At 43.9% G+C, this 26,894-nt stretch overlaps 1 long non-coding RNA gene across 1 annotated transcript; it reads right to left on the bottom strand.

The window, feature by feature from the left end:
- Nucleotides 1-3,930: 3,930 nt before the first annotated feature.
- LOC141089368 (uncharacterized) lies at nucleotides 3,931-26,421 on the bottom strand. The gene is made up of 2 exons (XR_012232261.1): nucleotides 26,289-26,421; nucleotides 3,931-5,568 (listed from the first exon to the last, which is right to left on the bottom strand). It is a non-coding gene; the product is annotated as an uncharacterized lncRNA (long non-coding RNA).
- Nucleotides 26,422-26,894: the final 473 nt, after the last annotated feature.

Here is a 26,894-nt window from a genome sequence, read left to right as displayed (position 1 = left end):
AGTGTAAAGGTAATACAGTGATCACTGGTGACATTATGCACAGGACCTCTGTATATAGTATACAGTGTATAGTGTCAGTGTATAGGTAACACACTGACACACCAGTGACATATCTAGGTGAAGTCCTTCATCTTTGCTTTTCATCTTTCATCCAGAACATACCGCCATCACGTCTTCCAGCCAGGGCTAGTCTCTGCAGGAAATAACAGGTATCTAGAGCTCCGCTTGCAGAACACATTACTTATTTTTTCCCAACTTCTACATTACACCACATGAAGAAAAAAAGGCGACATAGTGGTCCTGTTACTATGCAGAGGGACGCCTCCCCATTTAAAACAGTATACTCAAAAAATAAAATAAATACATCACTGCAGTAATAATATCCCTTAATTAGCCCCTATGGTAATAATATCCCCCATCCTAGCCCCCGTGCACCTCATTCCTGGCTTCAGCCATATGTTCTCCCATCCCACCCTCATGAATATCCATTCTTCCCCATTTGATCTCCCCATCCTGCCTCATCTGTCTCCATCATATCTGACTAAAAGGATAGGACAACGGATGAGCTGCATGTTGAGACAGTCAACATGCTGGTACTGTGCAGCATAATCTGTGCTGACTAAAAGGATAGGACTACGGCTGGACTGCAGGTGGAGACAGTCAACATGCTGGTACTGGTCAGCACAGTCTGTGGTGACTAAAAGGATAGAACTATGGGCTGAGCTGCAGGTGGAGACAGTCAACATGCTGGTACTGGTCAGCACAGTCTATGCTGACTAAAAAGATAGGACTACAGGCTGAGCTGCAGGTGGAGACAGTCAACATGCTGGTACTGGTCAGCACAGTCTATGCTGACTAAAAGGATAGGACTACATGCTGAGCTGCAGGTGGAGACAGTCAACATGCTGGTACTGTGCATGTGCAGCACAATCTGTGCTGACAAAAAGGATAGGACTACGGGCTGAGCTGCAGGTGGAGACAGTCAACAATGTGCCAACTAATCATGGACGCTGGAGATTTGTCCCCCCTGGGCCCTGGCTCACCCCATCAGCCCCCTGGCTCACTCCATCATCAGCTGGGCCTCCTGGCTCCCCCCATTATCAACTGGGCCCCTATGTCCCCCACGAACAGCCGGGCCCCTGGCTCCCCCACAAACAGCTGGGCTCCTGGCTCCCCCACAGGACCCCCACGAACAGGCGGGCCCCTGGGTCCCCCACGAACAGCCGGGCCCCTGGGTCCCCCACTAACAGCCGGGCCCCTGGGTCCCCCACAAACAGCCAGGCCCCTGGCTCCCCACAGGACCCCCATGAACAGCGGGGCCCCTGGGTCTCCCCCGAACAGCTGAGCCCCTAGCTCCCCACAGGAACCCCACCAACAGCCGGGCCCCTGGGTCCCCCACCAACAGCCGGGCCCCTGGGTCCCCACAGGACCCCCATGAACAGCTGGGCCCCTGGGTCCTCCACCAACAGCCGGGCCCCTAGGTCCCCCACCAACAGCCGGGCCCCTGGGTCCCCACAGGACCCCCATGAACAGCCGGGCCCCTGGGTCCCCACAGGACCCCCATGAACAGCCAGGCCCCTTGGTTCCCTCACCAACAGCCGGACCACTGGGTCCCTCACCAACAGCTGGGCCCCTGGGTCCCCCACAAACAGCAAGGCCCCTGGGTCCCCCACCAACAGCCAGGCCCTTCAGTCCCCCACCAACAGCCCGGCCTCTGGGTCCCCACAGGACCCCCATGAATAGCCGGGCTCTGAGTCCCCCACCAACAGCCGGGCCCCTGGGTCCCCCATGAACAGCCAGGCCCCTGGCTCCCCACAGGACCCCCATGAACAGGCCAGACGACAACCGGGCCCTGGGCCTCCAGACTCCCCATGATCAGCTGCCGGGCCCCCCAACAGACACCTTACCTGCTCATTCGCCAAGTGCCGCCTCGCCGTCCGCCGCACCGTCAGACCGACGCGACGTGCACACCACTCTCCTTCTTGCTCAGGAATGAGGAAGTGAAGAGCAGCGTGTGACGTCACGCGAGCCGGGGATGGTGCTGGACCATGGTGCACTGGCGGGGAGGGAGAGAGGAGGAGGAGCCAGGCGCTGCGCTGATGTCCTTCCCTGACAGTGAAGAAGAAGCCAGGTCAGGCTGAGGGGGGTCTGGGTGGGCGTGGGACACTAAACAAATTGTAGGGGGCCCGGCTGGCCGGGACCCGAGCGGCGAGCACAGACGGGGCTGCCAGCGGTGCGCCCAGCGTGCTCGGGCGCCGCCGGGCCCCCCTAATGACGGGGCCCCATACAGCTGTAATGCCTGTCATGCACTGATGGCGGCCCTGACTCATATTCTTCACTTCATTTTGAGTTCCTCCTTGGCATGTCAACCATATCCGAGATTGTGTGCTCAGCCTATGATCTGATTTGGGACAAGCTGAAGAGCCGCTTCATGCCTCAGCCAACCACACAACACTGGTTGCGAATTGCCCAGGTTTTCATGGAAAGCCCAGGGTTTCATGGAAGACACAGAGTTCCCAAATTGCATTGGTGCCCTGGATGGTAAACACATTTGTGTCAAGAAGCCGCCAAACTCTGGGTCTCGTTATTTTAATTACAAAAAATGTTTTTCCGTTGTGCTGCTGGCTGTAGCTGACAGCAACTACTGTTTTGATCTTGCTGACATTGGGGCATATGGGAGTGCCTCTGATGCTCGCATCTTTGAGCTTCAAGATTAGCTCAGCAACTTGCTGATATTAATTTAAATCTGCCCCAACTATGTGTGCTTCCTGGAGCGTCGGGCCCACCTGCACCATTTATTATGGTTGCTGATGAGGGGTTTTTTTTTGCTTTCAAGGCATGTTCTTTCAACCATTTCCACGTCGATGTTTGGACAATCAGAGGCGAATTTTGAACACTCGACTGATGAAAGTCCGTCAATTGGTTGAGTGTGCTTTTGGAATATTGACTTCAAGATGGCGTATTTTTGAAACACAAATCCAAATGCATCCAGAAAATGTCCAGGCAGTCATAAAGGCTGCCGATATTTTGCATAATTTCTGCCGACAACAAGCATCCTTGGATGATGATGATGGTAGAGTGGTTATCGTGGCATTACAAGAGGAAAGATAGAATGCTCCCCGAGTTGTTCACTCTGCCCTTCTAGTCAGGAATATTTTTGCTGATTATTTTTGACACCAGAGGGTAATGTGCCATGGCAAATGGAGGATCCCAACTAATATCAAACTGAAATATGTATTCTGTCCAAAAGTCTAATTTTGTTGTTTTCATACCATTTTGTTTTTGGCCTTTTATAACAATTTGGTTAGGGACTCGCAAGGCAATGAGGACCCTTGACATCGGTTGCAAGCTTACATTTGTTGTTGGTAACTGAGACTTGGTCGTCTCAAAGCCTTATTGTTCCCCATACCAACTAAAACCTCATTATAATGTGTTTACTGTTGGTGTGATAAATATGGCATGTATTAAAGTATGAATTTGGTCTGAGAATTGTAGACTATCACCAAATATCTAAGACCCTCATTCATTGTGTTCTTGAAGGAGAGTGGGTCACCTTGTGATGATCTTGTTCAGACATACTGATCTTGAAGTGTCCAATTTCACTGGCATTTTACCACGGTCAATAGTTTGACGCAGTTAATGCTGTGACAGGGCGCAGCTTCAATGACCTCACCACTCGTCAATGAATCTGCGTGCGCCACCACCATCTTCTTCTTTCCCTTTAGTTTTCAGTCGGGACGGATTAATATTAGCACCATCCTGGTTGTAAAGTGTGTATGGGCTAGATATGGATTACTTTGTGGGACATAACGGTGGACATGTATGGCATATTGCTTATTTGTTTTGTAAGTTTGTTCTTTCGGTCATACCAAGGAAATATTTTTTTAAATGACATAAGCTTTTTCAAATAAAGACATATTAACACTTAACCAATGTGTTTTATTTTTATTACAACACATGGATTCATCCGAGGGTGTAGCAAAACAAAAAAAAATTTTTTGACAACATTATAAACGTATCCTACTTATTTAGGTTATTCATAAATCAACAAAGTCACCATGACTGGAGAAAGATTTGTCCGTGGTATTTTCTGCGCATCCACGTTCGGGGCTGGAGGACTGTGTGGCCATTTGTCCTGTAGGCATTGTGGGCTGGCGTGTGGTTGTTTGAGGAGGTTGAGTTGGCAAAATTGATGGTGTAACAGATGTAGATGGGGGGATAAGGTTGTGCTTTGAAAGACTCACCCAAAAAGGTTTGGGAAACAGTTTGTGGCTGAGGTAAAGTAGGTTGTGAGTCAACAATCTGGCTCAGATATGATTGCGAATTACTAAAGTTGTCACCTCTTGGCATACGGCTGTGCTGACCAAATTGGCTCACCACAGGTGTCTGGTGCCTTGATGGCAGATTGTAGGGCTGTGGCATAGAAAAATTACCACCACTACTATCCCCCACAGACATGCTGGAGGAGATTGATTCTGAATGTTAGCTGTAGGTTGTGCTTGGATCAGACATTTGCCAATATTGCTGGCTACTGGCATGGGCATGAGGCACTGAGGCTGGATCAGATATTTGCCCGTATTGCTGGCTACTGGCACGGTTATGAGGCACTGAGGCTGGATCAGACATTTGCCCATCTTGCTGGCTACTGGCACGGGCATGAGGCAATGAGGATGGCTCAGACATTTGCCCATATTGCTGGCTATTGGCACGGGCATGAAGCACTGAGGATGGCTCAGACATTTGCCCATATTTCTGGCTACTGGCACGGGCATGAGGCACTAAGGATGGCTCAAACTCTTGCCCATATTGCTGGCTACTGGCACGGGTATGAGGCACTGAGGATGGCTCAGACATTTGCCCATAATCATGGATGGAGCAACGGGCAGGATGAAACCAAACAGGAGCATACATTTGGGGATAAGGATGTGTTGAGGCAGGAGGTGGAGGCATAGACAAGGGTGCAGGCATGTGCTGTGATTGTTGTGTTGCTGGTCCAGGGTTGGCCCCTAAAGATAGTGTACCTACATTTTGGGCATGTGTTATGTTGGTAGCAGATGGCATCTGTATTTGATGCTGGGCAGCTCGCCATTGTTCAATGGGCCCTAGCACCTGGTTTGGTTCCTGCTCTCATTGGCTTGCAGCAATGAGGGTTAAACCCGTACCCATTCCTGCCGTCCATCAGGAGCTTTGGCTAGGCAAGGAGAGAGGGACCTACAAAAACGATCTGCAGAATTTTCAGGTGTCATGGAATTTAGTATGGATAAAACTCGAGCCTCAATGAGCTCTGGCAACATACGTGGCTCTTCATGTCGCCTGGTTTGTCTATCTTGGAGAGTGTGTGCAAGATACCGAGGTAGATTGGATGTTGATGATGTCTGCGGTGCTGGGGCTGCTGCTTGTTTGCTTCCATGGCCAGCATCAGTGGAGGGTTCAGCAGCATCAGACACCTGTTCATCAGGCTGTGTTGCTGGAGTCGGGTCCGCTGGGGCTTCAGTCTCCAATGCAGAGGTACATGGCACTGATCTTGCTGTTGGCGATTCATCTGAGTCTTCAAGGTTGTCATCAGTCCTAGGATAAATAACATTGTGACATAAACTGTAAATTTGTTCAAAATTAATACAAAACAAAGCTAGTTAAAAGTGACTAGTTTGTGAGAACATATGAAGCTATGTCTCTAACATGTTGCTTTTTGGTACTTTAACAGGTGTGTATGATTTAAAACACAAATGTACTTCTGAAAGATAACTATTGATCACAGATTTACATGAAGGTTTACAAATGTTTGATATATATGGAAATGTGGTAAAATACAGTGTTAGGTTAATATGTTTGCAAAATCATTCTGAGTCCCACTTATGGATTTAGCTCCAGGATTGGCCGGAGAAAGGCTGTTTCTGTAGATGACATTTTGACGCTTTTTTGAAGCACCTGATGTGGAGGGGATTAAATTCCTGCCTAAACTGGTCCCTCGCTGAGCGCCATCGCCATTTAACCAAATCAATTGTTGGGAAAGTGTAAAAACAACAAGTCACGTTTCCGCAAATACAAAAAGATTAAAAAAAAACACAATAGGTTCAGCTATGATAGATTTCCAAAGTTATTTGCTTATGATCAAAACAAACATATGCTAAAAATATTTTAGCCCATGCCATTGAGACTAAGAAGGGTGTGACCACTTTGAGCCATGGTGTTATCTCAAAAAGTAATGATTGACCACCATGAGCAGTGTTCTAAACTGTTTGGACAAACATAGCCTGCAGGACTTTGGCTGTGTATAACAACACAAACATTACCACAATTAACAATGACCATTAGCCATATGTAAGGGCTTGCCTTGTGTGAATAATTTTGCATGCTGTTATTAATGAAGTCTAAATATTGGATTTACCACGGTTAAACACAGTGGTGTAGCCAGCAATAATTGTTACAAGCAAACACTCCAAGGGGCTACTATGTTTGAATATTTTGGGTATGTTGGATTAAGCCTAGCACGCAGCACATGATGATCTTTACATATTTAAAATTTGAAGATTCACAAACTTTGTTTTTAACAATGTCTGAGACACTTTAATTGCAAACCTTTTTGCATATATTACATCAGTCAATTAACACATATAAATATTCAAACATAGTTAAGCCTAAGGCCTCTTTCACACTTCAGTTTTTTACAATCAGTCACAATCCGCCAGGTTTTGAAAAAAACGGATCCGCAATTTTCTTTTGAGGATCCGTTTTTTTCCCCATTGACTTTCATTATTGGCGGATTGTGACGGATTGCCGTCCGTTGCATCCGTTTTTTTTGCGGATCCGCCAAAAGTTCCTGTCTGTCAGCATCCTCAAAGATTTCAAAACGGAGCCTGTAACGTTTTTTTCTGTGGCTGATCCTCCAGACACTCATTTAACCCGAAATTCTTTCTGGGTGCCGGACAAAAATTTTTTTCTCTCTCTCTCTCTCTGCGGATTTTGACTGATGCAAAAAACTGAAGTGTGAAAGAGGCCTAAGACCAACTAATGTGATCCATCTGGAGAGATATGCTTGAATACAGTACACAGTGTAAAATATGATCTAACACATTTGGTATGCCAGGGAAGTGTGGGGAAAAAATAGAGTTTGTACACATGGCAGACCAAGTAGCCCTTGAGTTACCTAGGTATTATTTTTTGTGTGCACAAAAACTTCACAAAACAAAGTTTTTGAAGAAATAAAGATACACCTCAGCACTAAAATGCTGCCACAGACACACACTGCATTTTTTGGCCATTTCTAACAACCATGGTTCATGTGTAATTATGATATTAAACACAGGGAACATAATCTAAACTACTAAGAATATTGTAAAGATTATATGATAAGGTGCTTGTAAATATAAAGGTTAATACATCAGCCTAATGTTTATGATGGTAAGACATGTACCATGACCTATATAAAGCACAATGTGAACTAAGGTAATCCTTTAAACTAGTTTCATATGTTAATATTAATTCCATGTTAGAGTTAAAAAGTAACCTCTATGCGGTAACTTACCAAACTTTGCCTGCTTTGCTGTTGAATATGTGGACCAACCAGGTCTGGGGTAGAGCTGCTCGGCTACAGCGAACCAACCACGTTTGATCGCCAGTCTTCAGATTAAGTGTCCCTAAGTTCAGGATGTTGCTTCACCAAACTTATTAACCGTTTTGTGTCCACACGGGGGGCCATAATATTGTCCAAATTCACCAGAGTTGAAATCTTCAAGCACTCTGATAACTTGCCAACTTCACCTCTGAGCCTAAAATGCTGACTAGACTTATGCCAAAGTTTGGCCCGGAAAATGTCTAGACACCTGTTTCATATTGATACAGTTGGTTTGAATGTTAACCCTATAAGTTTGAAAATGCACACGGATCGCACACGGATGTGATCCGTATGTGCTACGTGTTTACACGCACCCATTGACTTGTATGGGTCCGTGTGATCCGCGTTCCCACGAACACTGACATGTCTCCGTGTTTTACACACGGACACATGGTCTGTGAAATCACGCTGACATGTGCAGAGACACATTCATTTTAATGTGTCTACGTGTGTCCGTGTCTCCGGTACGTGAGGAAACTGTCACTACACGTACCGGAGCCACTGACGTGTGAAACCGGCCTTAATCAAAGCGTTATGTCACACAAAATAGTTAATGCATTTCCCACGTGTCTACTTTACATCAGCACAATTTTTTAAACATATTTTATATATTTTTATGTTAGGAAGTTATAAGGGTTAAAACTTGACCAGAGATTTCTCATTTTTCCAACAAAATTTACAAAACCATTTTTTTCTAGGGAGCACCTCACATTTGAAGTCACTTTGGGGGCCTATATGACAGAAAATACCCAAAAGTGACACCATTCTAAAAACTGCACCCCTCAAGGTGTTCAAAATCACATTCAAAAAATGTATTAACCCTTCAGGTGCTTCACAAGAATTGAAGCAATGTTGAAGGAAAAAAAGGAACATGTAACTTTTTTTCACAAAAATTTTATTTCGGACAAAAATTTTTTAATTTGGTCAAGGGTATCTGGAGAAAATGAATGATATTTGATGTACAATTTCTCCTGAGTAAACTGATACCCCATGTGTGGAGGAAGACCACTGTTTAGGCGCACGGCATGTTTTGTTTGGAGAGCCCCTGATGTAACTAAACAGTGGAAACCCCCCACAAGTGGCCCCATGTTGGAAACTAGACCCCCCCAAGGAACTTATCTAGATGTGTGGTGAGCACTTTAAAACCCCAAGTGCTTCACAGAAGTTAATAACTTAGAGCCGCGAAAATAAAAAATTGTGGGCAAAAAGATCATTTTTGTGGAAAAAAAAATTATTTTGCAAAAGGTAAAAGGAGAAATTGGACCCCAAATGTTGTTGTGGATTTTGTCCTGAGTATGCTGATACCCCATATGTGGGGGTAAACCACTGTTTGGGCACATGGCAGAGCTCGGAAGGGAAGGAGAGCCGTTTGAGTTTTTCAACGCAAAATTGGCTGAAATCGAGAGCGGATGCCATGTCGCATTTTGGAGTCCCTGATGTACCTAAACACTGTAAAACCCCCCCCATAAGTGACCCTATTTGTTAAACTAGACCCCACAAGGAATGTATTTAAATGCATGGTGAGAATCTTGAACCCCCAGGTGTGGAGGAAGACCACTGTTTGTGCGCACGACAGGACCCGGAAGGGAAGGTGAAAGGTTTGATTTTTTGAACACAAAATTGGCTGGAATTGAGAGCTGGTGCCATGTCATTTTTGGAGGGCCCCCGATGTGCCTAAACAGTAGAAACCCCCCCACAAATGAGATGATTTTGGAAACTAGATCCCTCAGGGAACTTATCTAGATGTGTGGTGAGCATCTTGAACCACCAGGTGCTTTACAGAAGTATATAACAGAGCTAAGAAACTTAAAAAAAACAAACATTTTTCCCACAGAATTTCTTTTAGCCCCAATTTTTTTATTTTGTCAAGGGTAACAGGAGAAAAGGGACCCCAGAATTTGTTGTGCAGTTTCTCCTGAGTGTACCAATACCCCATGTGTGGGTGAAAACTACTTTTGAGGCAAAGCTTAAAAGGAAAGGAGGGTGGTTTGAGGGTGCCAAGGCCCACTGGGAGGGCCCCTGAGGTGCCATAATAGTAGAACGCTCCATAAATGACCGCATTTTACAAACTACACCTCTCCGTGAAATAATCTAAGGGTGTAATGATCATATTGATACCAAGGGTGTGTCACAGAATTTTATACCATTGGGCAGTGAATAAAAAATAATACATTTTTACCACAAAAAAATTTGGTTTAGCCCCATATTTAACATTTTCACACAAGAAGTGGGTAAAATTGGCACCAGAATGTGTAAAAAAACCTCCAAAAAGTATTTTGGGATCAAAGACAAGAAAGGAACCAAGGTAGCAACAGAACAAATGATCCCTAAAACTTCACTTTTAATCAATGTTTAAAATCTGGACAATCCCAGTTCATAAGGACTAGGGTAATATTTAAACAGACACCAGACAAAAATAGTAATAGATACTCCAGGTCACTAAACTCGCCCTAATGGGCCCTGGCAATCCCTGCCTAGCCGCGGAGGTTGGCACCCTAGTTGTAGACGATAGTGGCGCCCCCGCTCAACGTCGGTGACCCTAATACACCCTACAAGACCCTAGTCCACGACGAGGATACACAAAAAAACACAAACACACAGTAACCACCCAAAAAAAAACCCTGGTGGAGAGACTGTATAACGTCTCTAAGATGTTTTACTAATCTCGTACTAAAATCATGGGTAAATAAACCCATCCCAGATAATATCTCGTAGTAAAAAATACTGATATATAGCAGCTTATAATGACTTATCTCGTAATAAAAAAAGGCTTCTGCTGCAAAAAATGACAGACCTGATATAGCCCCCCCCCAAAAAAAAGGGAAAAAGAAAAAACGTATACAGTAAGAGGTGCAGCCACAGGGATGCACAATCCAAGCACCTCAGGTTACATAACCACAAGAATTATCCACCAGATAAAGATTAGTGGCATAAAAATAATATACACAACGCTTAAATAATGGACATAATAGTCCTACATATAAACAGTGGTGGCAACAAAAAACAATCCCTGATTGCCAGGTTGCCCTAATACAGAAACATTTTGCCAACCATCAAACAATAGGTCTGTCAGCGTTATGAAAATACTTATCAGCCATCAGAAGATATGAGGCCCAGCCCGACGCGTCTCCCCCTCCTAGATATTGAGGGTTCATCAGGGGCAAAGAAGGAAAGGGGATTCCATCCCCTCTGGCCGAAAGATCAGTGCAGTGTGCGGCGTCTTTTCCGTGTCTCTGAGGCTCATATTTACCGCGTTCTAGTTGTGACGTCACTTCCGGTGACGCGCCGCAATCACGTGTGGTGTAAACAATACTCTCATTGGAGGGATTCAGAAGCATGAGACACCGGCAACGTCACTTCCGCAGTGCTCACACATAGTGGGGAAGAATTATGATGGACACCATCCTGCTTCCCATCTAAACATGCGGCGTCACCTCCAGACCCACACCCCGGAACTTGCGTTTCCTATACATCGCGTCCTGCATCACCCAAATTATATCACAACATACGATAGATCCATGTAGCAGCTCATAATAATAGATAATCGCTGCAGGATATAATGTTGTAATCATACGTAATTACGAACAATAATAACTCAATAAGGAAATTCCAGGACATCTCCAATAACATGGAAAGATATATAAAGATATTCCTTATGGGTAGAGCATTAGTCATCATAATAGAGCACTCAAAAGACCTCTATGTATCCAAAAAAAAAAAAAGAGATAAATGAAAAATAAAGTAACACAGTAAGCACACAAGAAAAATAGCATGCTGGATTCATCAAGTACCATCTTATAGAAAGCTAGTAAAATTCAACTGCTCATTTAAACCATTAGGGCTTTGTGATTCAAGCCAGAAAATCCAACGTGTCTCACGTTGTAGGATTTTCTTGTCCCAATCCCCCTGTCTTGCCAGAATCTGAACTCTCTCAATAACACAGAAACCAATCTGCTTCTCGTCCCCACCATGAACCAAGTTGACATGGTTGTTAGGTTGATAGGTACGTTTGATGATCAGTCAGGGAGAGTAATGGAGATTTTGAAGAAACACTGGGCTATTCTCAGGACCGATCGGGATATTAGAGAGATAATTCCTTCTAGACCTTCAGTGACCTATAGGAGGGTCAAATCTATTAGAGACATGGTGGTAAAGAGTCATCTTGAACATCGGAAGAAGGAGGGAACATGGTTAACAAACAGGCAGGTTGGAACGTTCAGATGCGGACACTGTAGTTTTTGCAAGTTTGTTATACCTTCGAAAACCTTTACCAGTGCTTACACGAAAAGGACATACAAGATGAATTCATTTGCGAACTGCAAAACTGCAGGGGTTGTTTACTTATGCAAATGTTCCTGTCCCCGAGACTATGTGGGCGAAACCAAACGTGAGCTCCGCATACGTATTGGTGAACATTTGGGTGATATCAGACATAAGAGAGATACATCATTAGCACGCCATGTCAACTTGGTTCATGGTGGGGACGAGAAGCAGATTGGTTTCTGTGTTATTGAGAGAGTTCAGATTCTGGCAAGACAGGGGGATTGGGACAAGAAAATCCTACAACGTGAGACACGTTGGATTTTCTGGCTTGAATCACAAAGCCCTAATGGTTTAAATGAGCAGTTGAATTTTACTAGCTTTCTATAAGATGGTACTTGATGAATCCAGCATGCTATTTTTCTTGTGTGCTTACTGTGTTACTTTATTTTTCATTTATCTCTTTTTTTTTTTTTTTGGATACATAGAGGTCTTTTGAGTGCTCTGTTATGATGACTAATGCTCTACCCATAAGGAATATCTTTATATATCTTTCCATGTTATTGGAGATGTCCTGGAATTTCCTTATTGAGTTATTATTGTTCGTAATTACGTATGATTACAACATTATATCCTGCAGCGATTATCTATTATTATGAGCTGCTACATGGATCTATCGTATGTTGTGATATAACTTGGGTGATGCAGGACGCAATGTATAGGAAACGCAAGTTCCGGGGTGTGGGTCTGGAGGTGACGCCGCATGTTTAGATGGGAAGCAGGATGGTGTCCATCATAATTCTTCCCCACTATGTGTGAGCACTGCGGAAGTGACGTTGCCGGTGTCTCATGCTTCTGAATCCCTCCAATGAGAGTATTGTTTACACCACACGTGATTGCGGCGCGTCACCGGAAGTGACGTCACAACTAGAACGCGGTAAATATGAGCCTCAGAGACACGGAAAAGACGCCGCACACTGCACTGATCTTTCGGCCAGAGGGGATGGAATCCCCTTTCCTTCTTTGCCCCTGATGAACCCTCAATATCTAGGAGGGGGAAACGCGTCGGGCTGGGCCTCATATCTTCTGATGGCTGATGAGTATTTTCATAACGCTGACAGACCTATTGTTTGATGGTTGGCAAAATGTTTCTGTATTAGGGCAACCTGGCAATCAGGGATTGTTTTTTGTTGCCACCACTGTTTATATGTAGGACTATTATGTCCATTATTTAAGCGTTGTGTATATTATTTTTATGCCACTAATCTTTATCTGGTGGATAATTCTTGTGGTTATGTAACCTGAGGTGCTTGGATTGTGCATCCCTGTGGCTGCACCTCTTACTGTATACGTTTTTTCTTTTTCCCTTTTTTTTGGGGGGGGGCTATATCAGGTCTGTCATTTTTTGCAGCAGAAGCCTTTTTTTATTACGAGATAAGTCATTATAAGCTGCTATATATCAGTATTTTTTACTACGAGATATTATCTGGGATGGGTTTATTTACCCATGATTTTAGTACGAGATTAGTAAAACATCTTAGAGACGTTATACAGTCTCTCCACCAGGGTTTTTTTTCGGGTGGTTACTGTGTGTTTGTGTTTTTTTTGTGTATCCTCGTCGTGGACTAGGGTCTTGTAGGGTGTATTAGGGTCACCGACGTTGATCGGGGGCGCCACTATCGTCTACAACTAGGGTGCCAACCTCCGCGGCTAGGCAGGGATTGCCAGGGCCCATTAGGGCGAGTTTAGTGACCTGGAGTATCTATTACTATTTTTGTCTGGTGTCTGTTTAAATATTACCCTAGTCCTTATGAACTGGGATTGTCCAGATTTTAAACATTGATTAAAAGTGAAGTTTTAGGGATCATTTGTTCTGTTGCTACCTTGGTTTCTTTCTTGTCTTTGATCCCAAAATACTTTTTGGAGGTTTTTTTGCTTGACTAGCATGGCTGGTTTTTTGTCGGGTCCTATTGATACTAAAAGATGGCTAGATGATGCTAAAGAGGTATTTTCAGAATTAGAAACTGATTCCTTGTCTGCTACGGGTCCCTCTCTCAGGACACTGTTTTCCGATCTGCTTGAGGCATTTAAAGATAATATTAAATCCTGGTGGGAAGTACAATCATTAGAAAACTATATTAAACAAAAAATTGTTCCACGTGGGCTGAGGATTCATTTGACACCTGCCCCTAGATGTAGAACCCCAATATTGTTAAACAGGTGGGAGGAGGAACTAACTGCCTCATCCCTACGTTTAATGCAGGTGTTGCTTGATGAAGAGAAAGTCACTCTTGAAAAAACCTCCCTGAAGGTGAAGGAATTGACAGAGAATGTGTTGAAATTTAAAACTACGACTGATTTTGCAATAAAGGAGGAGAATCTTAAAACTGCGGTTGAGAAGTACCAACTGTATATTAAAGAGAGGAAACATAGGAGGTTTATAAGGGATACAACAGAATTTAAGGAAAAGAGGGCATATCCTGCTCTCTCGGATAAGAAAAATTGTCCGACAGATATATCATCCTCAAAGGTTGAGTCATCAGACGCTGAGGGAAATCTGGGCTATCACGGTAGAAAAAATAACTACAGAAGTAGGGGACGCAGTCGTAGAGGTAGTGGTAGAAGATGGCAGGAAACAGGTTCTATGGGAGAGCACATATGAATACTACTTCGGGGCATATAAATCAGCCCTCCTCTACGGCTGGTGCTTCATCATCCCCCTCCTCCTCTTTTTTAGAAACGAAGGGTTTGGCCCCTTACAAACTAAGGGAACGTACCAAGTAGGGATGAAGAGGGGGTTTAGTAACCAGATTATTAATCTGTCCTCTTATGCCCCTACTAAGGTGGAGATTGATGTCCTGAGTAGAGGACTCTCCTTTGTACCAACTACTAAATTCGATCCTTTTGAATGGATAAAAGACATTAATTTGTTTATACGGAAATTGAAATGGAAAAAATTTTTTGCTATGGGTGACAAAGTTAAGTGTCAGCAATTAGGTATAACATTGGAGCAATTTCCTGATGTTCTTCTTCTAACCAGTTTGGCAGAGGAAGGACAACGGGAAATTGGGGCTGGACCGTTCTCTGATTTGAAATTAAAGAGTAAAAAGACACCCCCGATGGGGGAGACTGGGTGTATTGACATATTTTTGCAACTAGTTTCTGATGAGATTCGTAGTATCAATCCTAGGACTGAACAGACTCAACCCAATCTCTCTTATTGTGAAAGAAAGGCCCTGGAAGGGTTGATGAACAATAAGCAGATTATATTGAAGCCGTCAGACTAGGGAGGCAATACAGTTATCCTGGAAAGGGATAAATATATTGAGATGTGTCTCTCTATTCTGTCTGATCAATCGACTTATGAGACTCTGAAAGTAGATCCCACGAGGGACTTTAGTTTTGGACTGTCTAAGATCCTGATGAAAGCCCTTGAAACAAAGTTAGTTTCAAAAAATGAATTTGACTTTCTGTTGCCAAAATGGCCAGTCATTGCAACATTTTACGCGTTGCCAAAAATTCACAAGGGTATTGACCCACTAAAAGGGAGACCAATTGTCTCTGGGATTGACGCCTTGTGTCAAAACTCCAGTGTCTATCTGGATAAATTGTTGAGACCATTTGTACTGGCCCTTCCCTCCTACCTTAGAGATACTATGGATCTCCTAAATAAATTAGAGGGGATCATAGTTGACCCAGGCACTATCCTAGCATCAATTGATGTAGAAGCTCTGTACAGCAGTATTGGACATACTGAAGGCCTGAAGGCAGTCGACTATTTCCTTAAAGGTAGGGGGGTCCATCTGGGGGCGCATAATACATTTTTGTTACAGCTTCTGGAGTTTGTACTCTGCCATAATTATTTTTTGTTTAATGGCAGATACTTCCACCAGCTCAGGGGCACTGCGATGGGGAGCCCCTGTGCCCCCACGTATGCTAATTTGCTCCTGGGCTGGTGGGAGGACACTGTGGTGTTTAGGGACGAGGATGTCGTCTGGTCCCCTAACATTGTGTTTTGGGGACGCTACATTGACGACATTCTCGTCCTATGGACAGGAGACCGGGAGTCCTTCAAGTCCTTCGTGGACTATTTGAATAAGAATGAGATGGGTCTGTTCTTTACACATGAGATTGGGGGGGATAGCATCACTTTCTTGGATACTACAATATCCATTGAAAGGGATGGATCCCTAAAAACATCTTTGTATCGTAAACCCACATCAACGAACAGTCTTTTAAGATGGGAGAGTCATCACCCCCCCCCCGCTGAAATGTGGTATTCCCAGGGGGCAGTTTCTCAGACTCAGGAGGAACTGCTCCGACTGGAGTGATTTTGAGGAACAATCAGGTGATTTATGGGGTAGGTTTAGGGACAGGGGTTACCCCATCAATACTATTCAGCCAGCTTACAATCTGGCAAGACGGACAAGGAGATCATCTTTATTGGTCCCGAGAGAGAAGAAAAATTCTGACAGCCTTGTTAGGTTGATAGGTACGTTTGATGATCAGTCAGGGAGAGTAATGGAGATTTTGAAGAAACACTGGGCTATTCTCAGGACCGATCGGGATATTAGAGAGATAATTCCTTCTAGACCTTCAGTGACCTATAGGAGGGTCAAATCTATTAGAGACATGGTGGTAAAGAGTCATCTTGAACATCAGAAGAAGGAGGGAACATGGTTAACAAACAGGCAGGCTGGAACGTTCAGATGCGGACACTGTAGTTTTTGCAAGTTTGTTATACCTTCGAAAACCTTTACTAGTGCTTACACGAAAAGGACATACAAGATGAATTCATTTGCGAACTGCAAAACTGCAGGGGTTGTTTACTTATGCAAATGTTCCTGTCCCCGAGACTATGTGGGCGAAACCAAACGTGAGCTCCGCATACGTATTGGTGAACATTTGGGTGATATCAGACATAAGAGAGATACATCATTAGCACGCCATGTCAACTTGGTTCATGGTGGGGACGAGAAGCAGATTGGTTTCTGTGTTATTGAGAGAGTTCAGATTCTGGCAAGACAGGGGGATTGGGACAAGAAAATCCTACAACGTGAGACACGTTGGATTTTCTGGCTTGAATCACAAAGCCCTAATGGTTTAAATGAGCAGTTGAATTTTACTAGCTTTCTATAAGATGGTACTTGATGAATCCAGCATGCTATTTTTCTTGTGTGCTTACTGTGTTACTTTATTTTTCATTTATCTCTTTTTTTTTTTTTTTTTTTGGATACATAGAGGTCTTTTGAGTGCTCTGTTATGATGACTAATGCTCTACCCATAAGGAATATCTTTATATATCTTTCCATGTTATTGGAGATGTCCTGGAATTTCCTTATTGAGTTATTATTGTTCGTAATTACGTATGATTACAACATTATATCCTGCAGCGATTATCTATTATTATGAGCTGCTACATGGATCTATCGTATGTTGTGATATAATTTGGGTGATGCAGGACGCGATGTATAGGAAACGCAAGTTCCGGGGTGTGGGTCTGGAGGTGACGCCGCATGTTTAGATGGGAAGCAGGATGGTGTCCATCATAATTCTTCCCCACTATGTGTGAGCACTGCGGAAGTGACGTTGCCGGTGTCTCATGCTTCTGAATCCCTCCAATGAGAGTATTGTTTACACCACACGTGATTGCGGCGCGTCACCGGAAGTGACGTCACAACTAGAACGCGGTAAATATGAGCCTCAGAGACACGGAAAAGACGCCGCACACTGCACTGATCTTTCGGCCAGAGGGGATGGAATCCCCTTTCCTTCTTTGCCCCTGATGAAACCTCAATATCTAGGAGGGGGAAACGCGTCGGGCTGGGCCTCATATCTTCTGATGGCTGATAAGTATTTTCATAACGCTGACAGACCTATTGTTTGATGGTTGGCAAAATGTTTCTGTATTAGGGCAACCTGGCAATCAGGGATTGTTTTTTGTTGCCACCACTGTTTATATGTAGGACTATTATGTCCATTATTTAAGCGTTGTGTATATTATTTTTATGCCACTAATCTTTATCTGGTGGATAATTCTTGTGGTTATGTAACCTGAGGTGCTTGGATTGTGCATCCCTGTGGCTGCACCTCTTACTGTATACGTTTTTTCTTTTTCCCTTTTTTTTTGGGGGGGGCTATATCAGGTCTGTCATTTTTTGCAGCAGAAGCCTTTTTTTATTACGAGATAAGTCATTATAAGCTGCTATATATCAGTATTTTTTACTACGAGATATTATCTGGGATGGGTTTATTTACCCATGATTTTAGTACGAGATTAGTAAAACATCTTAGAGACATTATACAGTCTCTCCACCAGGGTTTTTTTTCGGGTGGTTACTGTGTGTTTGTGTTTTTTTGTGTATCCTCGTCGTGGACTAGGGTATTGTAGGGTGTATTAGGGTCACCGACGTTGAGCGGGGGCGCCACTATCGTCTACAACTAGGGTGCCAACCTCCGCGGCTAGGCAGGGATTGCCAGGGCCCATTAGGGCGAGTTTAGTGACCTGGAGTATCTATTACTATTTTTGTCTGGTGTCTGTTTAAATATTACCCTAGTCCTTATGAACTGGGATTGTCCAGATTTTAAACATTGATTAAAAGTGAAGTTTTAGGGATCATTTTTTCTGTTGCTACCTTGGTTTCTTTCACCAGAATGTGTCCCACAATTTCTGCTCAATATAGAAATACCACCTATGTGGCTGTACAGTACTGCTTAGCCATACGGAGAGTCTCGGTAGGGATGGAGCGCTATTTGCCTCCTGGAGCGCAGATTTTCCTAGAATAGTTTGCGGACTCCATATACAGAGCCCCCTAAGTGCTAGAGTGCAGAATCCACTCCTCCCAAGTGACCCCATTTTAGAAATTATACCCCTGCCAAATGTGAAAGAGGTAGTTTATGCACACTGTGGTTCATAAGCGAGGGTGGGCATTTGGATTTGGGAGTGCAGAATTTGCTGAATTTCTTTTGGCTTTTCCAGAGCCTTTGTATTACCAGCAATGTGGTAAGTCTGCTATATTTCTGATAACAGATGACAGACCAGAGTGGGGACTTTATTTTATGGATTGAGTTGAAGCTTTTATTGGGAACATTTTTCATAACGTTTGTGATCACATTTATCTGGCGCTCTACACTGAGCACATACTTTGGGGTTTCCATCTAAATCTCCGAGCTATGTGACAGATGAAACCACTGAGGGATCCATTCACTATAATGAGGCAGCAGAGTTACACTGGACTCCGTCTGGCCTCTGTTCAACATCGTCCTTCCTTTCAGAGAAGCACTAAACTATGGTGAACTGTGTGTTTGTGCATGCCGAAAAAGACGGACACCACTGGATCACAGGTCCTATGGTGTTCACAGTGCCTCCAACTGCCTCATTATAGGGAATCTTCCGCTGGTGGTTCTGTCTGAATCACGTATTTCAGAGATTTACATGGAAACCCCGATGCAGGCACTCAGCGTAGCGCGCAGGATAAATGTGCGCCAAGCCTTACTGAGATCTTTGGGAGGCAGAATGAACAAATCCACAACAGAAGAATTGGTTTTTATTTTTTACATTGTTCCTCATGTGGTTTAAGCGATTAGGCGACTTTATTCTTCGGGTCGGTGCGGATTTATATCCTTTTTTATGTTTAGCTTCTGTCACACACTAAAATGACTTTTTTTTTTTGCAAGAAGACATTTTTGCATCACTATATTTTGAGAGCTATAATTTTTCCATATTTCGGCCCACAAAGTCATGTGAGGGCTTGTTTTTTGCAGGACAAGCTGACTTTTTTTTATTGGTACCATTTTCGGGCACATGACATTTTTTTGATCGCTTTCTATTCCAATTTTTGTGGAGGCAGAATGAACAAAAAACAGCAAATCAGGGTTTTGTTTTGTTTTCTCCATTCTGTATGTGGTAAAATTGATAAGGCAGCTATTCTTCGGGTTGGTAAGATTACAGCGATGCTACATTTATATATCTTTTTTATGTTTTGGCACTTTTACACAATAAAAACTTTTTCAGAAAAAATATTTTTGCATTGCTTTATTCTGAGAGTTATAACAAGGGCTGTGGATTCGGAGTCGTGGAGTCGGAGCCCATTTTGGTTGAGTCGGAGTTGGAGTCGGTGTCATGGAAATTGAGAAGTCGGAGGATTGGCTTACCGACTCCACAACCCTGCTATGAGGGAGTCGGTGTCATGGAAATTGAGGAGTTGGAGGTTTGGCTTACCGACTCCACAGCCCTGGTTATAACTTTTTTATATTTCTGCTGATGGAGGTGTATGGCAGCTTTATTTTTTGCAGGACAAGATGACGTTTTCAGTGATACTTTTTTTAATTTACATTCGTCTTTTTGATCACTTTTATTCCACTTTTTCCAAGCGGTATAATGATAAAGTATAATTTGTTTTTGTTTTTTTTACTTCTTTCACTGAAGAGGTTAACTAATAGGACACTTTTATAGATCGGATTGTTGCGGACGCGGCGATACCAAACGTGTACTTTTTATATTTGTTTTATTTTTTTACATAAAAATGTGTATTTATTAGTGGATTTTATTATCATTTTTTTTACGTATCTTTTAAAAAATGTTTTCTTTTTTACCTAGTTCCTTTATGGAACTTTCACTTTTTCACTTTGATTGAAGGTATAATGCATTGCAAGACTTTCCATAGCTTGATGACCTGGGGTCGTCATGATGACCATGGGTCACCATGTCAATGATCGGGCAACGCAATAACGTCGTGAGTACCCTTTTTTGAAGGCAGAGGAAGGTCCCGTCCCTCTGCCTCCCTCCTGAACGCTGCCATCACGCTCGAATGCAGCAATTAGGGGGGTTAACAGCAAGGGGCGGTGCTGACAACACTCCTGGCTGTTTGTGCAGAAGCTCAGCCACTGGCAGAGCTGAGCTGCTGCACTGATTGGGCAGGAAGTGCTGATATTTCAGCATCTCCTGCACGATCATGCTGTGATCGGTCAGTCAATCTGAGTGCGGGGACCGACGGCATGGGTCCCTGAACCGTCCTGGTGCGGGAACTGACATCCTGCCATCCTTGGACGTTAAGGGGTTAATGAAACTTGACATAATTAAATCAAAGTCCAAACTGCATTTATTATTGCTTAAAGTGAGTGCCCATTCATTTGAAAAGGTTTCGTGGAATAGTTATTGGGGTTATCTGAAGGGATGAAATGTTTTATTGTGTAAAAAAAAAAAAAATAAAAAAATAAATGGAAGGGTGTCCCACTCTGTGTCTCTGATCATCTAGTCACAGAGGCATCTGTTTAATTATTATTTCAAGGAAAATGTATTAACGGCTAATTTCTAGTCTTCAAAATGTATATTTTGTCACCACTATCTCACCAATGTATCAAAATATACCTTCAAATTGCGCCGGGCACAGGGAAAACTGCATATTGGATTGCTCCCCTCCGACTTATCAAATTGCATATTGGATTGCTCCCCTCCAACTCATCAAATTGCTTCATTATATAAAGTATTTCTGAAAATCCCATGCATACCAGACAGTCTTATCCTGTGATGGTCACACCGATGCTCAGCACAGTACCGGACAGAGTTCTGAATAGTAACTAACAAACTGTACCTCTGTGCTCGTTACATCAGGGTAGATTTCTATTCACTGTAGAATGACAGAAAATAGAAATTTGATAAAAAATTGATTTCAAGGAGCACTCCCATGAAAATTTTTATCCTCTTAATATATTGCAATAATCATATTATATCGCAGTGTGTACTTACAATAGTTCATTTTTTCCCTTCTCTTATGACAGTACCATCTGAGAGAGGGTATTCGCCCACCAGGACAGGAAACCTACTGGATAAGAAGGCGGTACCTCTCCTCTGCATCAGTTCAGTTTCCTGTCCTCGTGGGAGCCTACGAAGCAAGCGGTACATGTACCCGGAAGGGTGTTCGGGAATTCAGGATGCCGTCCGCGGGTGAGGTAACGCCGAACAGGAGGTTGGTGCATCGCCATGCAGGCGGAGAACTCTTGTGCAAATGTCTCCTGGCTGCACGGGTCCCAGGACTGTGCACGCTGAGGATTGCAGAAGCATCTCAGTGATGTGCGCCAGAACGCACTTCCGGGCTGCGGATGGACGGAGGAGCCAGCGTGGCCTGAAGCTGAGTGCGCCGGAAAGTGGGCCGCCCGGGTCTCCGCATGTGAGGGACGTATGAAGAGGTCTGGCGCATCCCCATGACATAGCGCACCAGGGACGTCCGAGAACTGGTTAGAGCCATAAGGCCCACCATGGGCATCTTGAATCCTAAGTTAACCAAGTCAGTTCAGGACATTATGTTTGGAGGCTTGGGTAAGTGGAAGAGACGTTCTTTTCCGGTTAATGAGAACCTCAACATGCTCATCGAAAAGAAGATATCCTTTTGAAGAGGAGGGGCAGGCATATGGGAAAAAAAAACCAAAGATTAATGTCTCAATAGCTAAATCAGTTAAGAAATCTACGATGCTCTTTGAAGACCTGGGGACTCTAAGAGATCCTTTAGACAAAAAGGCCGAAGCCTTCCTAAAGCAAGCATGGGAGTCTTCGGCGGGTTCATTAAAACCGGCAATAGCTGCAACCTGCACAGCAAGATCATTGATGGTGTGGCTACAGCAGCTAATAAGCGACCATCTGAAAGACAATACCCCAAGGGAAGAGATACTGGCGGATCTTCCTCTGTTGCAGGGAGCAGCTTCCTTTCTGGCCGATGTCTCGGCGGACTCAGGTAAGCAGTAAGATCAGAAAACCTCTCAAATGCTGCCCGTAAAACTCTATAGCTCAAAAGCTGGCCGGGGGATGCTCAGTTCAAAACTAGGCTATGCTCTATTCCGTGTGAGGGCAAATATCTTTTTGGTCAAGCTTTGGATGATATTGATATTCTTGATAAGGCCGCAGACAAGAAGAAGGGGGTTTCTCTACTGTATCACATCCGCAGTTTAAAAGTTCCTTTTGGATGAGAAAATATAGCAGGAGGAGACCACCCAAGGAACAGGGTGACTGGAGAGATAAGAAGCCAAAATACAATGGTTTCATGTTTGGGGGTTCCTCGTCAAGGAACAGAAAATCCTACAAGTAATGGGCCGTCCCAGGTGGGAGGAAGGCTGTCCCATTACCAAACTGCTTGGGAGAAGATCTCGGCCAATGCCTGGGTGCTCAATATAATTAAATCAGGGCTGAAGCTAGAGTTCGCATCTATCTCCAGGCACAGCTTCAGGATCTCATCCCCCAGATCCTGGAAGGAACAACAGGCCCTGGAAGCAGAGGTGCTGCTCTTGCTTCAAAAGAGGGTGCTAGTGGAGGTGCCCGTTCAGCAGCAGGGGAGGGGATTTTATTCTCCCATGTTACTGATAAAGAAACCAGACCTGTCATACAGGACTTTCATCAATCTGAAAGGTCTCAACTGATTCCAGGTATACAGACCATTCAAAATGGAGTCAATAAAGAAAGCAATCAAGATCTTATTCCCGGGCTGTTATATGAGTGTCTTAGACCTAAAAGACGCATATTACCATGTCCCCATTCATCAGGAAGAACAGAAATTCCTAAGGGTAGCGGTGTATGTAAGAAGACAACTCAGACATTTCCAGTATAGAGTGCTGCCTTTTGGTCTGTCCATAGCGCTAAGAATCTTCACTAAGATTGTTCTGGAAGTGACGGCACACTTATGGGAAAAGGACATACTGGTAGTACCATATCTGGACGATTTTTAGTGATCGGCAGGACAGAACACGAATGCAGTGCTCAGCTAAATTACATCCGAAATGCTATGTCGAAACTTGGTGGTATGATAAATATTGAAAAGTCGAGGCTGCAGCCCCTGAAGGTTCAATCCTTCTTGGGGCTTATTTTAGACTCCGAGAAACAGATCTGTCTCCGAACAGAGGAAAAGAAGGACAAGATGATAGCCCTAGTGTCAGCAGTTTTGTCCAACCCAATCATGCTCTGAGGAAGGCCATGGCTCTTCTAGGATCACTGACATCATGAATTACAGCAGTACAGTGGGCCCAATGTCATTCCAAGTCTTTTCAGCTGGATGTCCAAGAAGGGAGAAAAGAGGTTGGCTGGTCATCTGGAAAGGAGGATTATGCTTTCCCAGGAAGCAGTAGACTATGGTCTGGTGGCTGGATCCAGGGAATCTATCGCACGGCATCCCATGGTCCCTCCCAATATCAGATGTGATGGTGACGGACGCAAGCACAGAAGGATGGGGGGCGCATCTCAGAGATCATATAATGCAAGGGATCTGGTTAGAGACAGAAGCAGACAGTTCCTCAAACTACAGGGAACTACTAGCGATAAAAAGCAGTCATAGAGTTCCTTCCCCATTTAGAAGGGAACCGTGTTCAAATATTATCGGACAATCGAACATCTGTAGCCTATATCAATCACCAAGGGGGCACAATATCCTGGCTCCTAATACTACTAGCTCAGGAGATTCTCCAGGTGATGGAGGAACATCGGCTACAGATATAGACCCTACACATAAAGGGGAAAGAGAACGAGGAAGCGGACTTCCTCAGCCGGACAACCTTGAAACAGGGGGAATGGGAGCTAGATCCATCGATCTTTCAGCAGATTGTGAATCTTTAGGGGCATCCTGAGATAGATCTATTTGCCAACAGAAAAAACAGGAAAACAAAGAGCTTCTGTTTCCTGAACCCAAGAGAAAGACCAAACGCAGTAGATGCTCTACAGATCCCTTGAGATTTCCAACTGGCCTATGCATTTCCCCGTTAATGTTGATCCCTGCAGTGCTGAGGAAGATTTGGGAGGAGGCGGTGGATGCCATCCTCATTGCTCCCTTCTGGCGCAAGAGACCATGGTTCTCTTGGATGAGAAGAATGTTCTTGGCAGATCCCTGGGTTCTCCCGGGTGTTCCATGTCTCCTCAGACAGGGCCCAGTGTCACATCCTCAGAAGTCAGATCTTTGTTTGATGGCCTGCTTATACAGAGGGGGTTTTCTCCGGCCTTGGTAGCTACTCTGATGCAGAGTAGAATGTCCATAACAACTAGGATTTATGGTAGAATATGGGCAAAATTTTTGGCTTTCTCAGGGCAGTCTATTTGGGGTACCGTCCCAATCGGAGATATCCTAGAATTCCTTCAGAGGGGTATGGAGATGGGCCTGGCCACCAGCACCTTTAAGGTGCAGGTATCTGCCTTAGGAGCCCTTTACAACTATAACCTGGCAGCGGATAGGTTGATAGTCAGGTTCATTAAAGCATGCCAGAGATCTAGGCCATTGCCAGCCCCAAAAATGCCTCCGTAGGATTTGAACTTGGTCCTTGAAGCCTTAACAAAATCACCCTTTGAACCCATATATGAGGTGCCAGATAAGATACTAACACTAAAAACGGTAATTATAGTAACATTGGCGCGTAGGGTTAGTGATTTGCAGACCCTATCCGTTAATCATCCTTTCATGTAGATGTTAGATGATAAGGTGATGTTGAGGTCAGATCCAGCGTATCTCTCCAAAGTAGCTTCCAGGTTTCATAGACGTCAGGAGGTAATTCTTCCCTTCTATAGTGAACCAAAGTCTGCAGAAGAACACAGGCTTCACACATTAGACATCAGGAGCAGGGCTGCCACTAGGAATTTCGGGACCCCATACTAGCAAAATTTTCCGGCCGCCCTTGAGACTCCGCCCATGCTCCACTCCAGCCCCGCCTCCACCCCTTGAACTGTCCACAGCCCCACCGCTCTCTCTTGGAAAAACTCCACTTCTCACCAATCACACATTAACAGTTCCCATCGCCTGGTCACACATATAACTAGCAGCCTTTGTTTTGGCCAAAAGATTTTTTAAGCCACCACCACGACACGGTAGACTTTTGGCCAGACCCTATTCTACTCTAACCTATTAAACATTTGTTAAAATATGCAATACAATTTAGGTATATTTTAAAAATTTTAAAATGACCACTACTATCACACACGGGACAAATACCACCGTACCATGACCAGACACCATATTAGCACCACATAGTGACCTATAATACCACATACAAAGAACAAATACTGCTACACCATGTCCAGACCACATATTAAAACCACAGTGACCGAATAATATCACATGCAAGGGACTAATATCGCCACACCATGTCCAGACCACAAATTACCACCACATGGTGACCAATAATACCACATACAATGAACAAATACCGCCACACCATGGCCGGACAACATATTACCACCACTTTGTGACTGAGTACTACAATACTGATCAGTAATAAAAAAAACACAATACTAATATCACCATATGTGCCATTATACACAGGAGATCTGTACTTAGTATGCATTGTCAGTGTAAAGGTAATACAGTGATCACTGGTGACATTGTACACCAGACAGCTGTATATAGTATACAGTGCATAGTATCAGTGTATAGGTAACACACTGACTCACCAGTGACGCCTCTAGGTGAAGTCTTTCATTTTCATCCACCACAGATCACCGTCACTTCTTCCAGCCAGGGCTCGTCTCTGCAGGAAATAACACAGTTATTCTAGAGCACCGCTTGAGACACTGTAAAAGTAATTGGTAGGGGGAGGAGGGAGTAGCTGGGTCACAAGGTGAATGATTATGCAGGGAAAAGAGACTTCCTGTTTCTACATAGATACATACATAAAGGAATAGTGAGCAATTGTAAGTACACAGTGCTATATACACTGATGAGCAAAAGGATAACAATATGTTGAACTTTTGACTTTCAGGCTCCGTATCTCACCATCCACTACAGCTTCAAATGTGAGACTACCATCATTTTATAGACAATCATCTTGGCTATTTCATAAATAAATTTGAGTTGCAGCTATTTAGCATATAATTAGTTATGGAGATTCTTGTCATATCACTGCATTGTCACTGTTTTGCTCCTGGGGGAAGAAAAATCTTTTTCTTCCTTATACTTCAAATTACAACCTGTCCTCACATTCCCTAATAGCTCAGTGTGTTATTAAGATGATTCCTTAGCAAAAGGTCACTTGTTTGAATCGAGGAGCAGCCATGAAA

Source organism: Dendrobates tinctorius, unplaced genomic scaffold (assembly GCF_039654945.1).
Source record: "Dendrobates tinctorius isolate UK_male_01 unplaced genomic scaffold, ASM3965494v1 ptg000008l, whole genome shotgun sequence".
In the NCBI taxonomy this organism is placed as follows: Eukaryota; Metazoa; Chordata; class Amphibia; order Anura; family Dendrobatidae; genus Dendrobates; species Dendrobates tinctorius.
The sequence above is the reverse complement of the archived record's forward strand: the minus strand, read 5'-3'. Positions and strand labels throughout refer to the sequence as shown.